Here is a 13,275-nt window from a genome sequence, read left to right as displayed (position 1 = left end):
CAGAAAGTGGCAATAATTATATTCTCTCCTCCCCTTGCAAGAGTTTGTGAGTATGAATTCACCAACGCTTGGGTGGTTCTCCAATACCAGAAGTGATGGTAGGTGTAACATTACATATCTGGACATGGGGTGGTTGGGCACAAACGACAGAAAGACTGAAGCCAGTAAGGCCTTTTCTCTGATTAAAGTATAATTAGAACCAGCATGCTGCTGGGATTGTAAACAGTGTGAAATTATATCATTAGCATATGATTACAAGTTCACACATGGCAAATGCATCCAGACCAGATGCCTGCTAGATCAGTTCCCTCCTTTCTTATGGTACATGACAGCACATCTTACTTGTGGTACAGTTAACGCAAGATATAGTCCAATCTCTTTTGACTTGTATCCTTGTATAATAAGTATTTCTTATTATGATTAACAGTTTTATGGCACTGACTATTTTACTGTATCGTGAGGGGCTGCTTTTCCAAAAGTCATCAAGGTAACTTAATCACCATGTGTTTAAAAATCTGGACAGCAGATACCCTGGGACTGTCAGTGCCACCACAGCCAAAACTGAAGGTTGCAGGGCTGAACTGATGGTAGAGGATGCTCAGAAGGTTAAGGTTGACAGTTACTGAGATGGGGTTGCTGTTTTCTTACTCTTTGATCACATTTGGAGGAGGATGTGCAAAGGAGTCTCCCCAGGGTTTCCTTCCTTCACAGTGCAAACTTTCACTCCCCATTTGAGGATGCTGGTCTCTACACAGCCCAATGGACAGCTCACTCACTTCTCAAGACGGTCTCTGAATGTTGTAGCCCCCAATTAATAACATTTTCTTTGAAGTTAATGGCAGCCAGCCTACTAAACTACACGTTCACCCAGAAAAAGTTTGCCAGAATCTTCAATAAATTTTGGGCTTGGCTTGATGGTCATTTCGCATTAACGCTCATTTCATCCCCTGCCAGAAACCCACGGACATGACAGAAATCCTTTGATGTCCAAACCCAATAAATTTGGGGTTGTTTAGAAACAGACCACATTTCTATAGCAGGGCCAATGGTCAGTTAATGAGTCACATTCTGCAGCAGTGAACAAAGCCTGAGTTAGGACATATACTTTTCTCCAAAATGACTTGATAGCATCTACAGGCAGGTTGGCATCAACCAGCCAGCCCTATTCGAGTCCCCATGATGGACCTAGATGTGATGGGCAATGCTGTGGTGGACACAGGATAACATCACACATCATGTATGAGGATGCCTTCTCTGAAGGAGGAACAGTGACATGGAAGGCATCAATTTTTGGGTAAAATGGAAAGATAAGCAAATTTTAATCACTATGCTGAAACAATTTCTTTAGGATCATTTTTTAAATCTGTCTGGGTATGGGTGCATTTATGGATTCTAGTCTTTACAAACCATCAAGCATACATCACAAAGACCCTGCTGCCAGACAAGTCAGTGGATTCGTGGAATTCCCAGTTATTTCTATGATGAACTAACTGTTCAACACAGATGAAACCTGAGCTGGATTTGGGAAATAAATCTGAGATGTTTCATATTCTTCCAGCAACCAAAGGTTAACCTGGTAGTTTGTTCTTTCCAAGTTCATATCACTTTCATTCTTGGCTATGGTGCATTTGGCCAAGGCCAAAACTTCAGAAGTGCTAAGTACTCATTTAGATATCTAAATGAAACAATCTGACCTTCAGATCTGTTGAGAAACTCCCACTGGGAATAAAGACTGGATATGCAGATGTCTTCATGTAGCCACAGGCCATTTGTATCTTGGAAATAAATCTCCTGTTTTGGACACCTGAGTAAAATCAGATGTCACAGTCTACACAGAGTCTCCTGGGCTGTAACTGCCTTTGCAAACCTGTCTCTTTCTGGTGAACACATCTCAGCAAACACCTGATACCTACATGAAGCAGTTTGAATTTCTGTTCTGCAATTTTTTTCAGAAGATGAAGTCACAAAAGATGAATTCTCTCCTCACAACAGAGAATGCAGAATCATTATGGCTGGAAAAGATCACAAAGACCATCTGGTCCAACCATCAAACCATGCTCACTAACCATGTCACTCAGTGCTACATCTATCTTTTTCTTAAAGAACTCCAGGGATGGTGACCCCATCACCTCCCTAGGCAGCCTGTTCCAATACCTCACCACAGCCATACAGCTCACATAGACATCACGAACTAGGCTAGATTCCTTGGCTGTGGGTGATGTTGGCCTCTGACTAAAGCAAGAACCAAGGGCTGGCAGCAGGAGAGGGGAGCCAGGCATAGGGAAGCAACATTACCTAATCTACAGAGTAGATCATGCAAAGTAGGCATGGGACTCACCTGGAGCATGCTGCTGCCTGTGGGCAAGGTTTTGGCTTTACTTGCTGAAAACAGCATGCCATTAGTCAGGAGTAACCAACCCTGAAAAGTGTATTTGCTATGACTCCCATCTCCCCTGCGAACGACATTTCTGCTGCTTCGAGCTTTTTCGGTTGCAGTGTTGACACTTCTTCAGATCTGTCATTAGCTCAGCTGAAGGGAAAACAGAAACTCTATTCAGGCCCCAGACCCCAGTGTGGGAGGTTAGGAGTGCAAATTCTCACTTCACACTGAAAGCACGATGAGTGCTTTATGTTACTGTTGCTCTTTCTATTTTAGGGGATGCCTTTATGAGACCTTTGCTGTCATATAAAGTAATTTTTAATGTAATCCAACAAATTAATGTTATTAAAATTAAATTTTTTACATTTCTGAGAATTAGCCTTGAACTTTTTAGATTTTTTTTTCTGCACCTTATAAATATCTACCTGTGTTTTTGAAGGTGTTTAGCTATTTTGCTGGTTTTCTTTTGTATTTTAAGACTTCTGTGATGAAACCTAGATCCAGCTCTACCACCATGAGGATTCGAATCTCCCCCCAGATGCCATTTTTTCTGGTTGTAAGTTGCTGATTCCATCTTCATACTGCATTTTCATTACACTGGACAAAGATTAATACAATTTGGCTGAGTTCCAGAGAAGAGCCAAGAGCATGAGCTGACCTGTGGCCGTGTTCACCTGAATCATCATCTGTGTTCCAGTAAATACAGGAGCTGAAAGCAAGTTGCCTACCTGAGAGATCATGCAGCATTTCTACGGAGTGGTTTTGGTTTCTGTTCATGGCCTCTAGATTTTCTACCTTTGTCATTTTGCAGACAAATTCATAGTTCAGAACAAACATGGAATTCCTCCAAATTACTCATTTCCATGTTCTTTCATAAGAAAACACTCAGCAACATCATTTTTCCTTCCCTCCACATTTTTTACTACCTCACCCATCTGACAGCAACATTATTATTTTTTTTGGGGGGGGGGGAGGGGGAAATCTGGGAGTGTTAATGGATAACATCAAAGAGAAGGGCCAAAAATAAAAATGAGAAAAATCATTATAAAATATAATTTAACCTAGAAAACTGGACAACAAGAGCAGACCATATTTTTAAAACAAAATGAAACCCAATGGTCCCTAGGAATCAGTCTCTCTCTCCCTTCTATGGCCATGTATCCAGAAGTAGTCATTATGAACCATTCATCTCAGATGGACATTGAAAGACAGAAGATTATAATTATCAACATACATTTAATTCAGCACTGTCATTCAGTAGTGTGTCCTGTGGTTTCTCCACGAACCAAAGCTCTGGGAAATACTGCTGGCACTCCAGTGAATACTGAAAAGAAATGCTGGTATCTATTAAGTGCATATTTGGTAACTGTAGTCTCTGGACTACTCCAGTACACCCACCCACTCTATTGAACCATCAGCCCTTCAACCCATGAGGACTTTGTCTTATTTCATAGAATTATAGAGTCATTTGAGTTGGAAGGGACATTGAAAGGTCATCTAGTCCAACTCATAGAATCTTTGGAGTAAATTTCTATTTCAATTTGAGCAAATTTTCATTTAGAATCATCAAGGTTGGAAAAGACCTCCAAGATCACCTAGTCCAACCGTACACCTACTACCAATATTTCCCATCAAAATCACATCCATAAGTACTCCATCTCCAAGATTCTAAAAAAGACATATCTAGTAGAAATATCCTTAAAAAAATACCTTAGTGACTGTGAAGAAATCTGATATAATGTAGTGAGCCAACAACAGCCATAAATCAAGAAGCCGTTGTTCCTCAAAGCCAATGAGTACCAGATGCATCTTGCTCAACTCTTGACATTTCAGGCTTACTGCATTTCTCTATAGGTGGTTATGTTCTGCCTTCCTCACCCAAAGTGAGAAGCTATTTTAAAAGCATTTGGGTCAAATTCAGACAGATTTTCTTACTAAAAGATTCTTCCACAAGAAAAAAATAAGTGTTAAGTAAACACACTGACGTGTTGGAAAGATGCTTTTTATGACTTTAAGCTTGGGAAATTATTATAAGCATTAAGCTATATTTTCCCCATAATATAATATTTTTGAATAATTCATTCTCTTCTGGACTGCCTTACTCATAATTGCTGCTCTCTTAGACTGGTGGGCATAGTAAAAGGAAGTGTTTACTGAGTGACAAATACGTTCATATACAAGACTCCTGGTTTTGCAGATGTTTTCAGGAAGCTATAACCCCTGATAAATCTTTGCAGACCACTGAGATGAATAATATTTGTGGATGCATTTTTGAGGCTGCCAGACTGGAGAGGTATTTGCGGCTGTGGTCTTTACCACTCACACAGAAAATTATGTTTTCCTTACATCCGTCATATAGGTTATATTTTGCCATATGTCTTTAATTAGGCCAATTTCATGTTATGAAGGGTATGCAAAATCAAATGAATTATTTAGAAAACGGAGTTAACCATTAAAATGCAGTGTCAAAATGCACTCATAGCAAAGTTTTTAAAACAAATGCTCTGAATCCAAGTGCATACTAAATGTTGCATGGATTCAGAAATTGTTGAATATAGCCTAAATCGAATCTAAAAGGACATGCTTATTACAGGGCAAGTTGCACAGAAGCCTTCATTTCATCATAATGACCTCATGAACCCAAAGTGAGTTTCTATCTTCTGCCTCTATCAAGCAAAGTTCTTCCTAATTTGGAGTTCTGAGCTCGCTTAGAAGTGCACACTCACCTAAGAGAGTTTGTTGGCCACGATTTCACTCTGCAGTGAAAAGTGAGCATTCCTATCTATTCAAATTGGATCTGGTGTGGCTATAGACACAATCCAATTGGCTCTAGCCAGTTTTGGAAGATTGCAAAGGAGGAATCTCTTCTCCATTCTTCATGCTGTACTGGGAAAGGGATTTCTTTTTGTTATGACGACTGTGACCACGATGATTTAGGTCAAACCAAACACAGAATATCCCAAAGCACCCTCCAGCCAGTTTGCTGACTCAAAAACAGCTATCTGCAAGCTTCCAGATGCTGAAGTTATTCTCAGACTGAGTAATTTCATGACCATTTTGCCTCCTCCTAAGAACAAGACTGGGAGGGAAATCTATGATTGCGTTTCACACCAAATTTCAATTTCTGAACACCAGCAATGATTCAGATTCTGTCAATCCTGCTTTCTGTGCTGCTAATCTGTGAATAGCAGGACACAAAAAAAAGCCATTTGTCTGCTTTCTCCTTTCCCACTGTTAGATTTGCTTGTGCATTTGTTCACCCTAACAAACAGTTCCTAGAAAGCCCAGTGCTTGCTTACCTTGACAGTCAGAGCAGTTATCCTTTAGCTGTTGGTAATTGTGTTTGTTCAACAGCAATCCTAGAGGGAAACATTCATCAGACTCCCAGATTTGGTGCTACTGGGTTCCCCACTGTAAAGCAGAAATGCATTCCAAATTGAAAACAAACAAACAAACAAACAACAAAACAGCAATGGCATTTACAATATTTTTTGAAAGAGAAAAGAGAGCACATATATCATATTGCAGTATTGAGGTATTGCAATACTAGCAGTAGTACACTAAAGTATATATAAGTATATAGAGTATAGTATATATAAGTATATATATTCAATAGAGTATATATAGAGTACATACACTTATGCACATTAAAAATATGTATGTATATATGCATATATACATCTACATATAATATACATGCTTTCATGCTCAGCCTACTGTAGGAAACCTGCTCTAAGCAATGGGTTTGTACTCAATGATCTTTGGAGATCCCCTCCCAGTGCTTGGCAGCCCAGCCCACAACAGGAGTTGGAAATCAATAATCTATGAGGTCCCTTCCAAGCCAAGCCATTCTATGATTCTACTATTCCAACTCCTGCAAATCTATGATTCTATTACTCTATATGTGCGTGTATGCAAGTACGCATATGCAATGCAAAAGTCATCTCTTCCACCCCTGCTTTGCTTCCTAGCTTATGTCATGGCTCAGAGCAGAAGGTAAAAGGAAGCCCTCCATCCACCATTGCCCTGCTCTGAGTTGATCCTGTGGTTCCCCTGCAGGTGCTGGTGAGCCAAACCCAGTAACAAGCTGGTCACATCTGTCCTTTTATTTATGGCCTAATGTGCATTGATTCTGCCTCCTTATGTTACGCTTTGAAAGAAAGAAGGAAAAAATAATGGAGGAAAAAGAGGTAATGGTAAATGGAAGCTTTTCACCAGCTCCAATAATAATTCCTTGCAGGAGCCTATGTGTAAGGGGAAGAAGAGGCAGGATTTGTGTTAATGGGATGATCCACGCGGACACAGCTGGAGTGCAATGCCAAATAATGCGCTCAGATTCCCAGTACTACAACTATTTTTCCTCTACCACGTGGAAGAAGCTGACCTCTGTCCTTTATTTTTGAGGTATTTGCAGTGGTGGTGGGGAACCATCCTAAATCCTGAAGGAGCTCTCAAACCCAAGTCTCATTCCTCATTTCAGTTATGTTTAGAGCACAATATGGGTTTGTTATTCTCCGTCCCTTGCTGAAATAGGTCAGTGTGGCCTCCCTAGCTAAAAGCTACCTGGCAATTATGCTTTGCTCCAGGCCAAAATTCTGCATAAAAAACACAGATGGAATATTAGCACAGGGAAAAGATTCTTATATTTATATTCCAGCAGCACTAAGGGGCTAGATGCTTTTAGACCAGGTGCTGTTCAGAAATGTGGTAAGAAACAGTCCCTCCTTGTAGCAAATACAGAAGAAAGAAAGTAGGAAGGAAAACTGAAAGTGAAGCAAGTTGTCCAGGGTGAAAGCAGAGGGCAGATCTATTCAGCTGCAGATAGTTTCTTTCCCACCAAATTACACCACTGCATTATGACATACTCCTGAATTCATATCTCACAGTGTGGGAGAAAGTATAATCATGCATGTAATCATTTTAACTTAAAGAGGCACCAGGGAGTTGATCCGCAGCACTGATTCGTTTATACAAAAGAAGAAAGACCATGGCAAGTATGGAAAAAAAATTTAGCACTGTGTCATCAGCCAAGAAGCTGTCCACACGTTTAGACAGAGTAAAACATCATCATCGTGGACTGAAATCCATCTAACTTGGCCAAAAATTCATTGACGCATATAGAAGGTAAAGATAAAAGAACATATCACTTCTGTTTTTGTGGTTTTATCCTACCATCTCTATTCTGTTCCACGTTGGGCATTAGGAAAAATTTCTTCACAGAAAGGGGGGTCAGGCACTGGCACAGGCTGCCCAGGGAGGTGGTGGGGTCACTGTCCCTGGAGGTGTTCAGGAACTGTGGAGATGTGGCACTGGGGGGGTCATGGTTAATGGGCATGCTGGGGGTGAGATGAGGTTGGACTGGGTTGTACCTTGGAGGTCTTTTCCAACCTTGATGACTCTATCTTTCTCCAGGACATCTCCAGCATCTCTGCTTGCTTCTGGTTAGGACTTTGTAACTTAAGTTTGCTCCTGTGAAAAACCATTCCAACAGAAGAAGGCAATTTACACCACCTGGAGCTTTACACCACACAAGTACATAGTGAGGTTGGCCCAGTTTTCTGCTCAGGATAATAAGCAACACTAATTAGATTCTTTTTTTTTTTTTTTTTCCAGGAGAGTTGATTGAGTCACAGCCAAAAGGCATATTTCCCTAGGCAATAGTCTGTTTAAATGAACTCTTATTGCACTGGAAACACTTGCATTTTAATCTGTCTAAAAGAGAGACTGGGGAAACAGAGTTCTCATATTGCTTGAACTCTTCATACCAGACAACAATTTCATTGTACTTCAAAGAAAGAGTGTGATTCATGTTTTGTGATACTGAGGGAAGCTGGATACTTTCCTTTGCCTTTTGTGTTTCTGCTATCAATGACGCATGACTGGATGCTTGTGATTTCCATGAGCAGCCCAACGCCTTTGCTCTGTTCCCATATTACTGTAGGAATAAGCAGCATCAAATCTTACCCTTGCTCAGACTAGGACTATAAATAAGGAGCACCTCTGCTTCTGTAAACTGAGTTATGTCAGTTGTATACTATCATAATTGATCACTGGGTTTAGTTAAAGACATTAAGAAACCAACCAACATTTGCTGCATGCACAACAGATGATGCACCGATAGGCTCTGCTAAACCACATGACTGTACAAGTATAGTTGTCTTTTTAGGAAATTCAGTCTAATCCCTGCTTGAAAAATAAATCCCCAAACAAGAGCTACAATGATAAGGGGCTTTTCAGAGAAAGCAATGCTTACTCATCCAAGTTCACAAGGTGGATGAACTAAATGATGAAGTCTACATCTTAATTACTATTTTATGTTTGTGTACTATGGGTAATCAACTCCCTATGCATCTTGAGAACCTACAGATAACAGGTTCAGACTGCTGGCTAACTTACCACAGCGTACAGTAACTGAAAACAGGGAAACCATTCTCTTTACTATGCATATGTAAATCTACACCGGCATTACAGAATCAACTCATTTAAAGCAGGGTTATTTGGGATTTATTATAAGTTTGAACAGAACTCAGCCCAGTTAAATGCAACAAGAGCAGAAAGAAATCATGCTTGCAATGATATATGATGCAAAGTGCAGCATTTACATTTCTTTTGTTATTAGCTTTTACTTGCAGAAGGACACTGATCGTCAGCCACAGGTACCCTGAAGCACTACAGAACATGGAAATTTCTCGTGGCTCACAGAGGCTTCACAGTGCATTGCACATCAGATATCATTTTGCTCTGGCTAATTTAACAAACCCACTCCAAGCAGCTCTAACGGGAAAATGTTGACCCGATGCTCAAACTTTCCTCTTACTCAAGATGGCAGCAGAGATACTATGAGTCACTCAGCAGAGCTGGCTCCAGGATTTATTTTCTGCACTTCTACTCTCGAGTCACTGGAAACAGATCTATCTTGTGTTGGAACAAGGGAGAATCTAATAGAAAATAAAACAAGAGAGTCAGGAGATGTTTCCGGATGTTACTTACTGTGTCCTGTTGCTCCTGGCCTTCCCCACTTCTTTCCATGGAGGAACACATGATGTTTGCATGGCCTCGTTAGAGAAATGACTTGTCTCCAGGTTGCGATGTCAGAGACAAACCAGAGGAGTGTCCTGGAAAAGCAGAAATAGTTGATGTGAAACAGATGTTTTCCTTTAATTGCTTATTGCAGATGCGGCCCAGTAACTAACCCACCTGCTATCTTCCCATAGGGATAATTCCTCCTCTCCACGATCCCAGCCAAATGAATTTATGTTTCCATGCCACATTACAGCAGTCTCCACTTTGCCCAATACTATGCACCAACACCCTTTCAGTTTGCAAACATTAAAAAAAAAAGGGGGGAAAAATAAAGGAAATGCCAAAAAAATGCAAGTATTTTGATGTACTCAATTACGTACATAGATTCATATGGAAAGTAGGGTTTTCCAGAGTACCTATGGATGTTAATTCAAATTATCAGTGAAATCAAGGCGTGCCACAGCCATAAATACAGCACAATGCATATCTAAAGTCTCTCTTTCTTCAAAGAGCAGTTTTGTCATAAGAACTGACCACAAGGACACAAGGAAGATTTTGTTGCCTACGCCAGGCCACCCCTTGAAACAAGGTCAGCTCACATCTCTGATGCTGCATGGTGGCACTGGCTGTCCTCACTGCCAAGGAAATTGGGTTTGAGTAGAGAAGCCAACAGGCGAGAAATCTGAGAGATGATCACTGACTGAATTTGATAGGAATGGAAAAAGAACGTGACCTGAGCTACAAGCCTTGTTATGGTCCTCATTAGTACAGCCTTCATCTTTTCTTCTTTTTAAGGGAGCTACTTATTTCTCTGCCTCAGGCAAGAGCAAAAGCCAGCTGGAGATGATTTAGTTGTACTTCACTAATGTTGACATCTCTGGATTTAATATTGGCTTTTTTGGAACCCTACTATGAATCTTTGGCTTGGCGAGGTGGCTCAGGTAGTTATCCTGAGCATAATATTTTGTTAACCAACCAGCTGCAGATCTATTTCAAATATGAAACAGGATTCTGGTCAGCCACGACTAACAAAATCTCCTCAAGCTCTTTCACTGCATGATGCTCAACAGCCACCAACTCTGGGGAATGTCTTCAAAAGGTTTTCAGCGAGCAGCTTAACTAATGCCTGCTGTAGAAACACACAAAGCAAAACCAAATCTTCAGAAAGAAAGGCCAGTGGCTGGAGAGATGGGTGGATGATGCTGGGTATAGAAGAGAGGGAGCTGCAGAGAGCAGGCTTGTGCTTTGAGTCCTACCAAAGGAGGTCACCACGGATGAGGCTCAGCAAAAAGGGCTCATCATCCAGTCTCAGCCAGCCCAAATCCCATTGCTGTCCATATGCCCCATGTTTTCCAGTGTCTCTGGAGGCCAATGAATACCTGATTGAAAGGGACTAAAGCAATGGCCAAAGCAGAAACTGGAAAAGAGCCCAGAAACAGCAAGTCTTAAGAACAGACAATAAAAACCAAGGCGTGTCATGACAGTCTTTGTTCACATTGCCCTCCTTGGGGGCAATGGCATGCGATAGACAAAAAACTAAGCATCAAAATCCCTGCCAAACCAGAAAGATGGAGCTGAATTGAAAAAATATCCTGTGCAAGACTGCTCAGGCAATATTTTACCTGCCCTATCTATGGATATTAGCTTTGCATTGCGTGCTGTTCTTCATGTGCAGGACTATTTGGAACAGAAAAATATCAGGAGATACAAGGTTTGCCCTCATCAGTGTTACACAGATCTTCAGGAAAAAGAAGGAGAATGGTGATTCAGATCCCTATGAAAATCAAATCACTGTATGTTTACAATGATTTTAACTTCACCTAACAGCATCTGGACTTCCCTCAGAGTAAACCTCAGAGATTTTCAACAGAAGAACAATGATGGATTTGAAATATCATTTTGATTTCAGCTTGAGTAGTTCATGTCCAGTTTGGTGCCCAATGGACACACAGTTCTGGTGAGATAAGTTGCTACATATAACAAACTGAGATAAATTTCAGTGGAGAATTTCATAATCTCACCTGCAATATCCAGTGTCTGTTATTATGCCCACTTACAGATATGAATAGTTCCCATTACTTGCCAGTGGTGTGCAAAAGCCCAGGATATTCCAAGCAGTTTCAATGTCTGCTTTCACAAGGCAATATTAGCTACAGTATTTGAGGTGAAAGAAGTAAGACCAAAATGAAAGCATATCTAAACAGATTAAATTAAAGAAACCTTTCAGAATAAACTTATTTTGTGCTCTGCAAATAACCTGATGTCCATGTTTAATGACAATTTGATGGAAATCTAAATTATCCCAGATTTTATCAGAATAAATCATCTAAACAAAAATCACTTCTGAAAAGGACAGATATTATTACTAGCCATCTGGAATGCATTACTCCTTTCCAAGCAGCACTGTTGATATTGAAAGTGTTGTAACAATATCCTTTTCTAATGTGGTTCCACAGTGGCTCCATCCATAATAAAAGTAGTCAGGGCCAGAGAACCCACTTAGCATGACAAGATCCCCAAAACCTGGATTATTTGGATAAAACTCTAATTTGACATTCTGAGTTTCATGCTTTTTACGTATTATATTTCTTATAATAATTTTAAAGGAGATCAAGGAATGGGCATCGTCTAATCTGGGGAAACGATTTTGCTGAACCATACATCCTCTAAATTCTTGTAAATCCTAACCCCACACTAAGGAGAGATGGAAACAGAGAAGGAGAAAAATATCCTTTGTTTCCTGTCTTGCAAAGTCTAAGATAACCATACTTTTATACTTTCTAGACAATTTGGCCAGAACTGCTGTATGGCTACATTCCAGATTCAGGTGTACACTACAGAAAAGGAAGAATACACAACATTCTCATGCATGAATATTCAACATACAACGTCTTTATGCCAGTGTACTCAGAAAGGTTTGGTCATCTTGAAACAGAACTGTCAGCAGAAAAAGCTGGACACTCACAACTTTTTAGATCAAGTCCATCAAAGAGTGGCAGTCCAGTCTGTCAAATTTCTACATTAATGTTGTTGAATGCTGAGGTGTCATTTTTTCTAAAATAACATTTCAGTTTCTGCCACCGTAGAGGTATTTATTTGTTGCTGTACTGCATATCCCAGCACTATTCCCTCTTTAAGCTTAAGTTAATGATCAGATACAGATACAGCTGGATATCATAAGATTCATTTCCCTATGAAATTAGACCAAAAATGATAGAAGTTCCCTGGACTTTGCTGCCAGGTGTCTACCCAATTATTTTACACTCCTTTGTCCACATGCTGGTGCACTATGTGATCCTGACTTATGTATATAAACTCAGTATTTCCAGCTGTATATATTTGTGATGATAAACAAAAAATTCTTCTCCTCTGTAAAACCTTTTCAGAGCTTCGTGGGGAAAAACAAGAAGTGATTGCAAAATAAATAAATAACTAATAAAAACATCATAACAGAGACTGTTGGATGCTGGAGATGACCAGTTCCAGCTGTTCTATCAGCCAAACACTTCCAAGCAATTTAGCCCACAGCAGCAAATCTCTATGAAAAGCTGTTCAGGATGAGAAGAATCAGAGCCACTTGAGAACATCTTTGAAGTCTTGGTCTTCACCATCAGTCTGCTCTTCCCTGAGGTCCCTTTACTCTGCGTTAACCTAAATACCATCCTTTCTCAGAGAACTAAAGAGCCTTGGGTGCAACTTCACATTGTTCTTTGCCCACGCTGAGAAATGAAGCCCGTGATTTGCAAGAAGCCACAATACCAGCAACAAAACATTGTCCATGTGGTTGTTGGCAATTGCTGGGACAAAACATGGCTTGAAGTCATAACAGGACCTGGGGTCCCTCCCTCCATCCTCACCACCCTCTCTGAGAT

General features: G+C 40.3%; 1 long non-coding RNA gene across 1 annotated transcript; it reads right to left on the bottom strand.

Annotated features, from left to right (window-relative positions):
• Positions 1-2,052: 2,052 nt before the first annotated feature.
• On the bottom strand, positions 2,053-9,477 carry LOC149916188 (uncharacterized). The gene is made up of 4 exons (XR_016470925.1): positions 9,371-9,477; positions 5,680-5,791; positions 3,615-3,704; positions 2,053-2,530 (listed from the first exon to the last, which is right to left on the bottom strand). It is a non-coding gene; the product is annotated as an uncharacterized LOC149916188 (long non-coding RNA).
• Positions 9,478-13,275: the final 3,798 nt, after the last annotated feature.

The sequence above is a fragment of the Phasianus colchicus genome, chromosome 13 (genome assembly GCF_987193195.1).
Source record: "Phasianus colchicus chromosome 13, bPhaCol1.hap1.1, whole genome shotgun sequence".
Lineage (NCBI taxonomy): Eukaryota > Metazoa > Chordata > Aves > Galliformes > Phasianidae > Phasianus > Phasianus colchicus.
The sequence above is the reverse complement of the archived record's forward strand: the minus strand, read 5'-3'. Positions and strand labels throughout refer to the sequence as shown.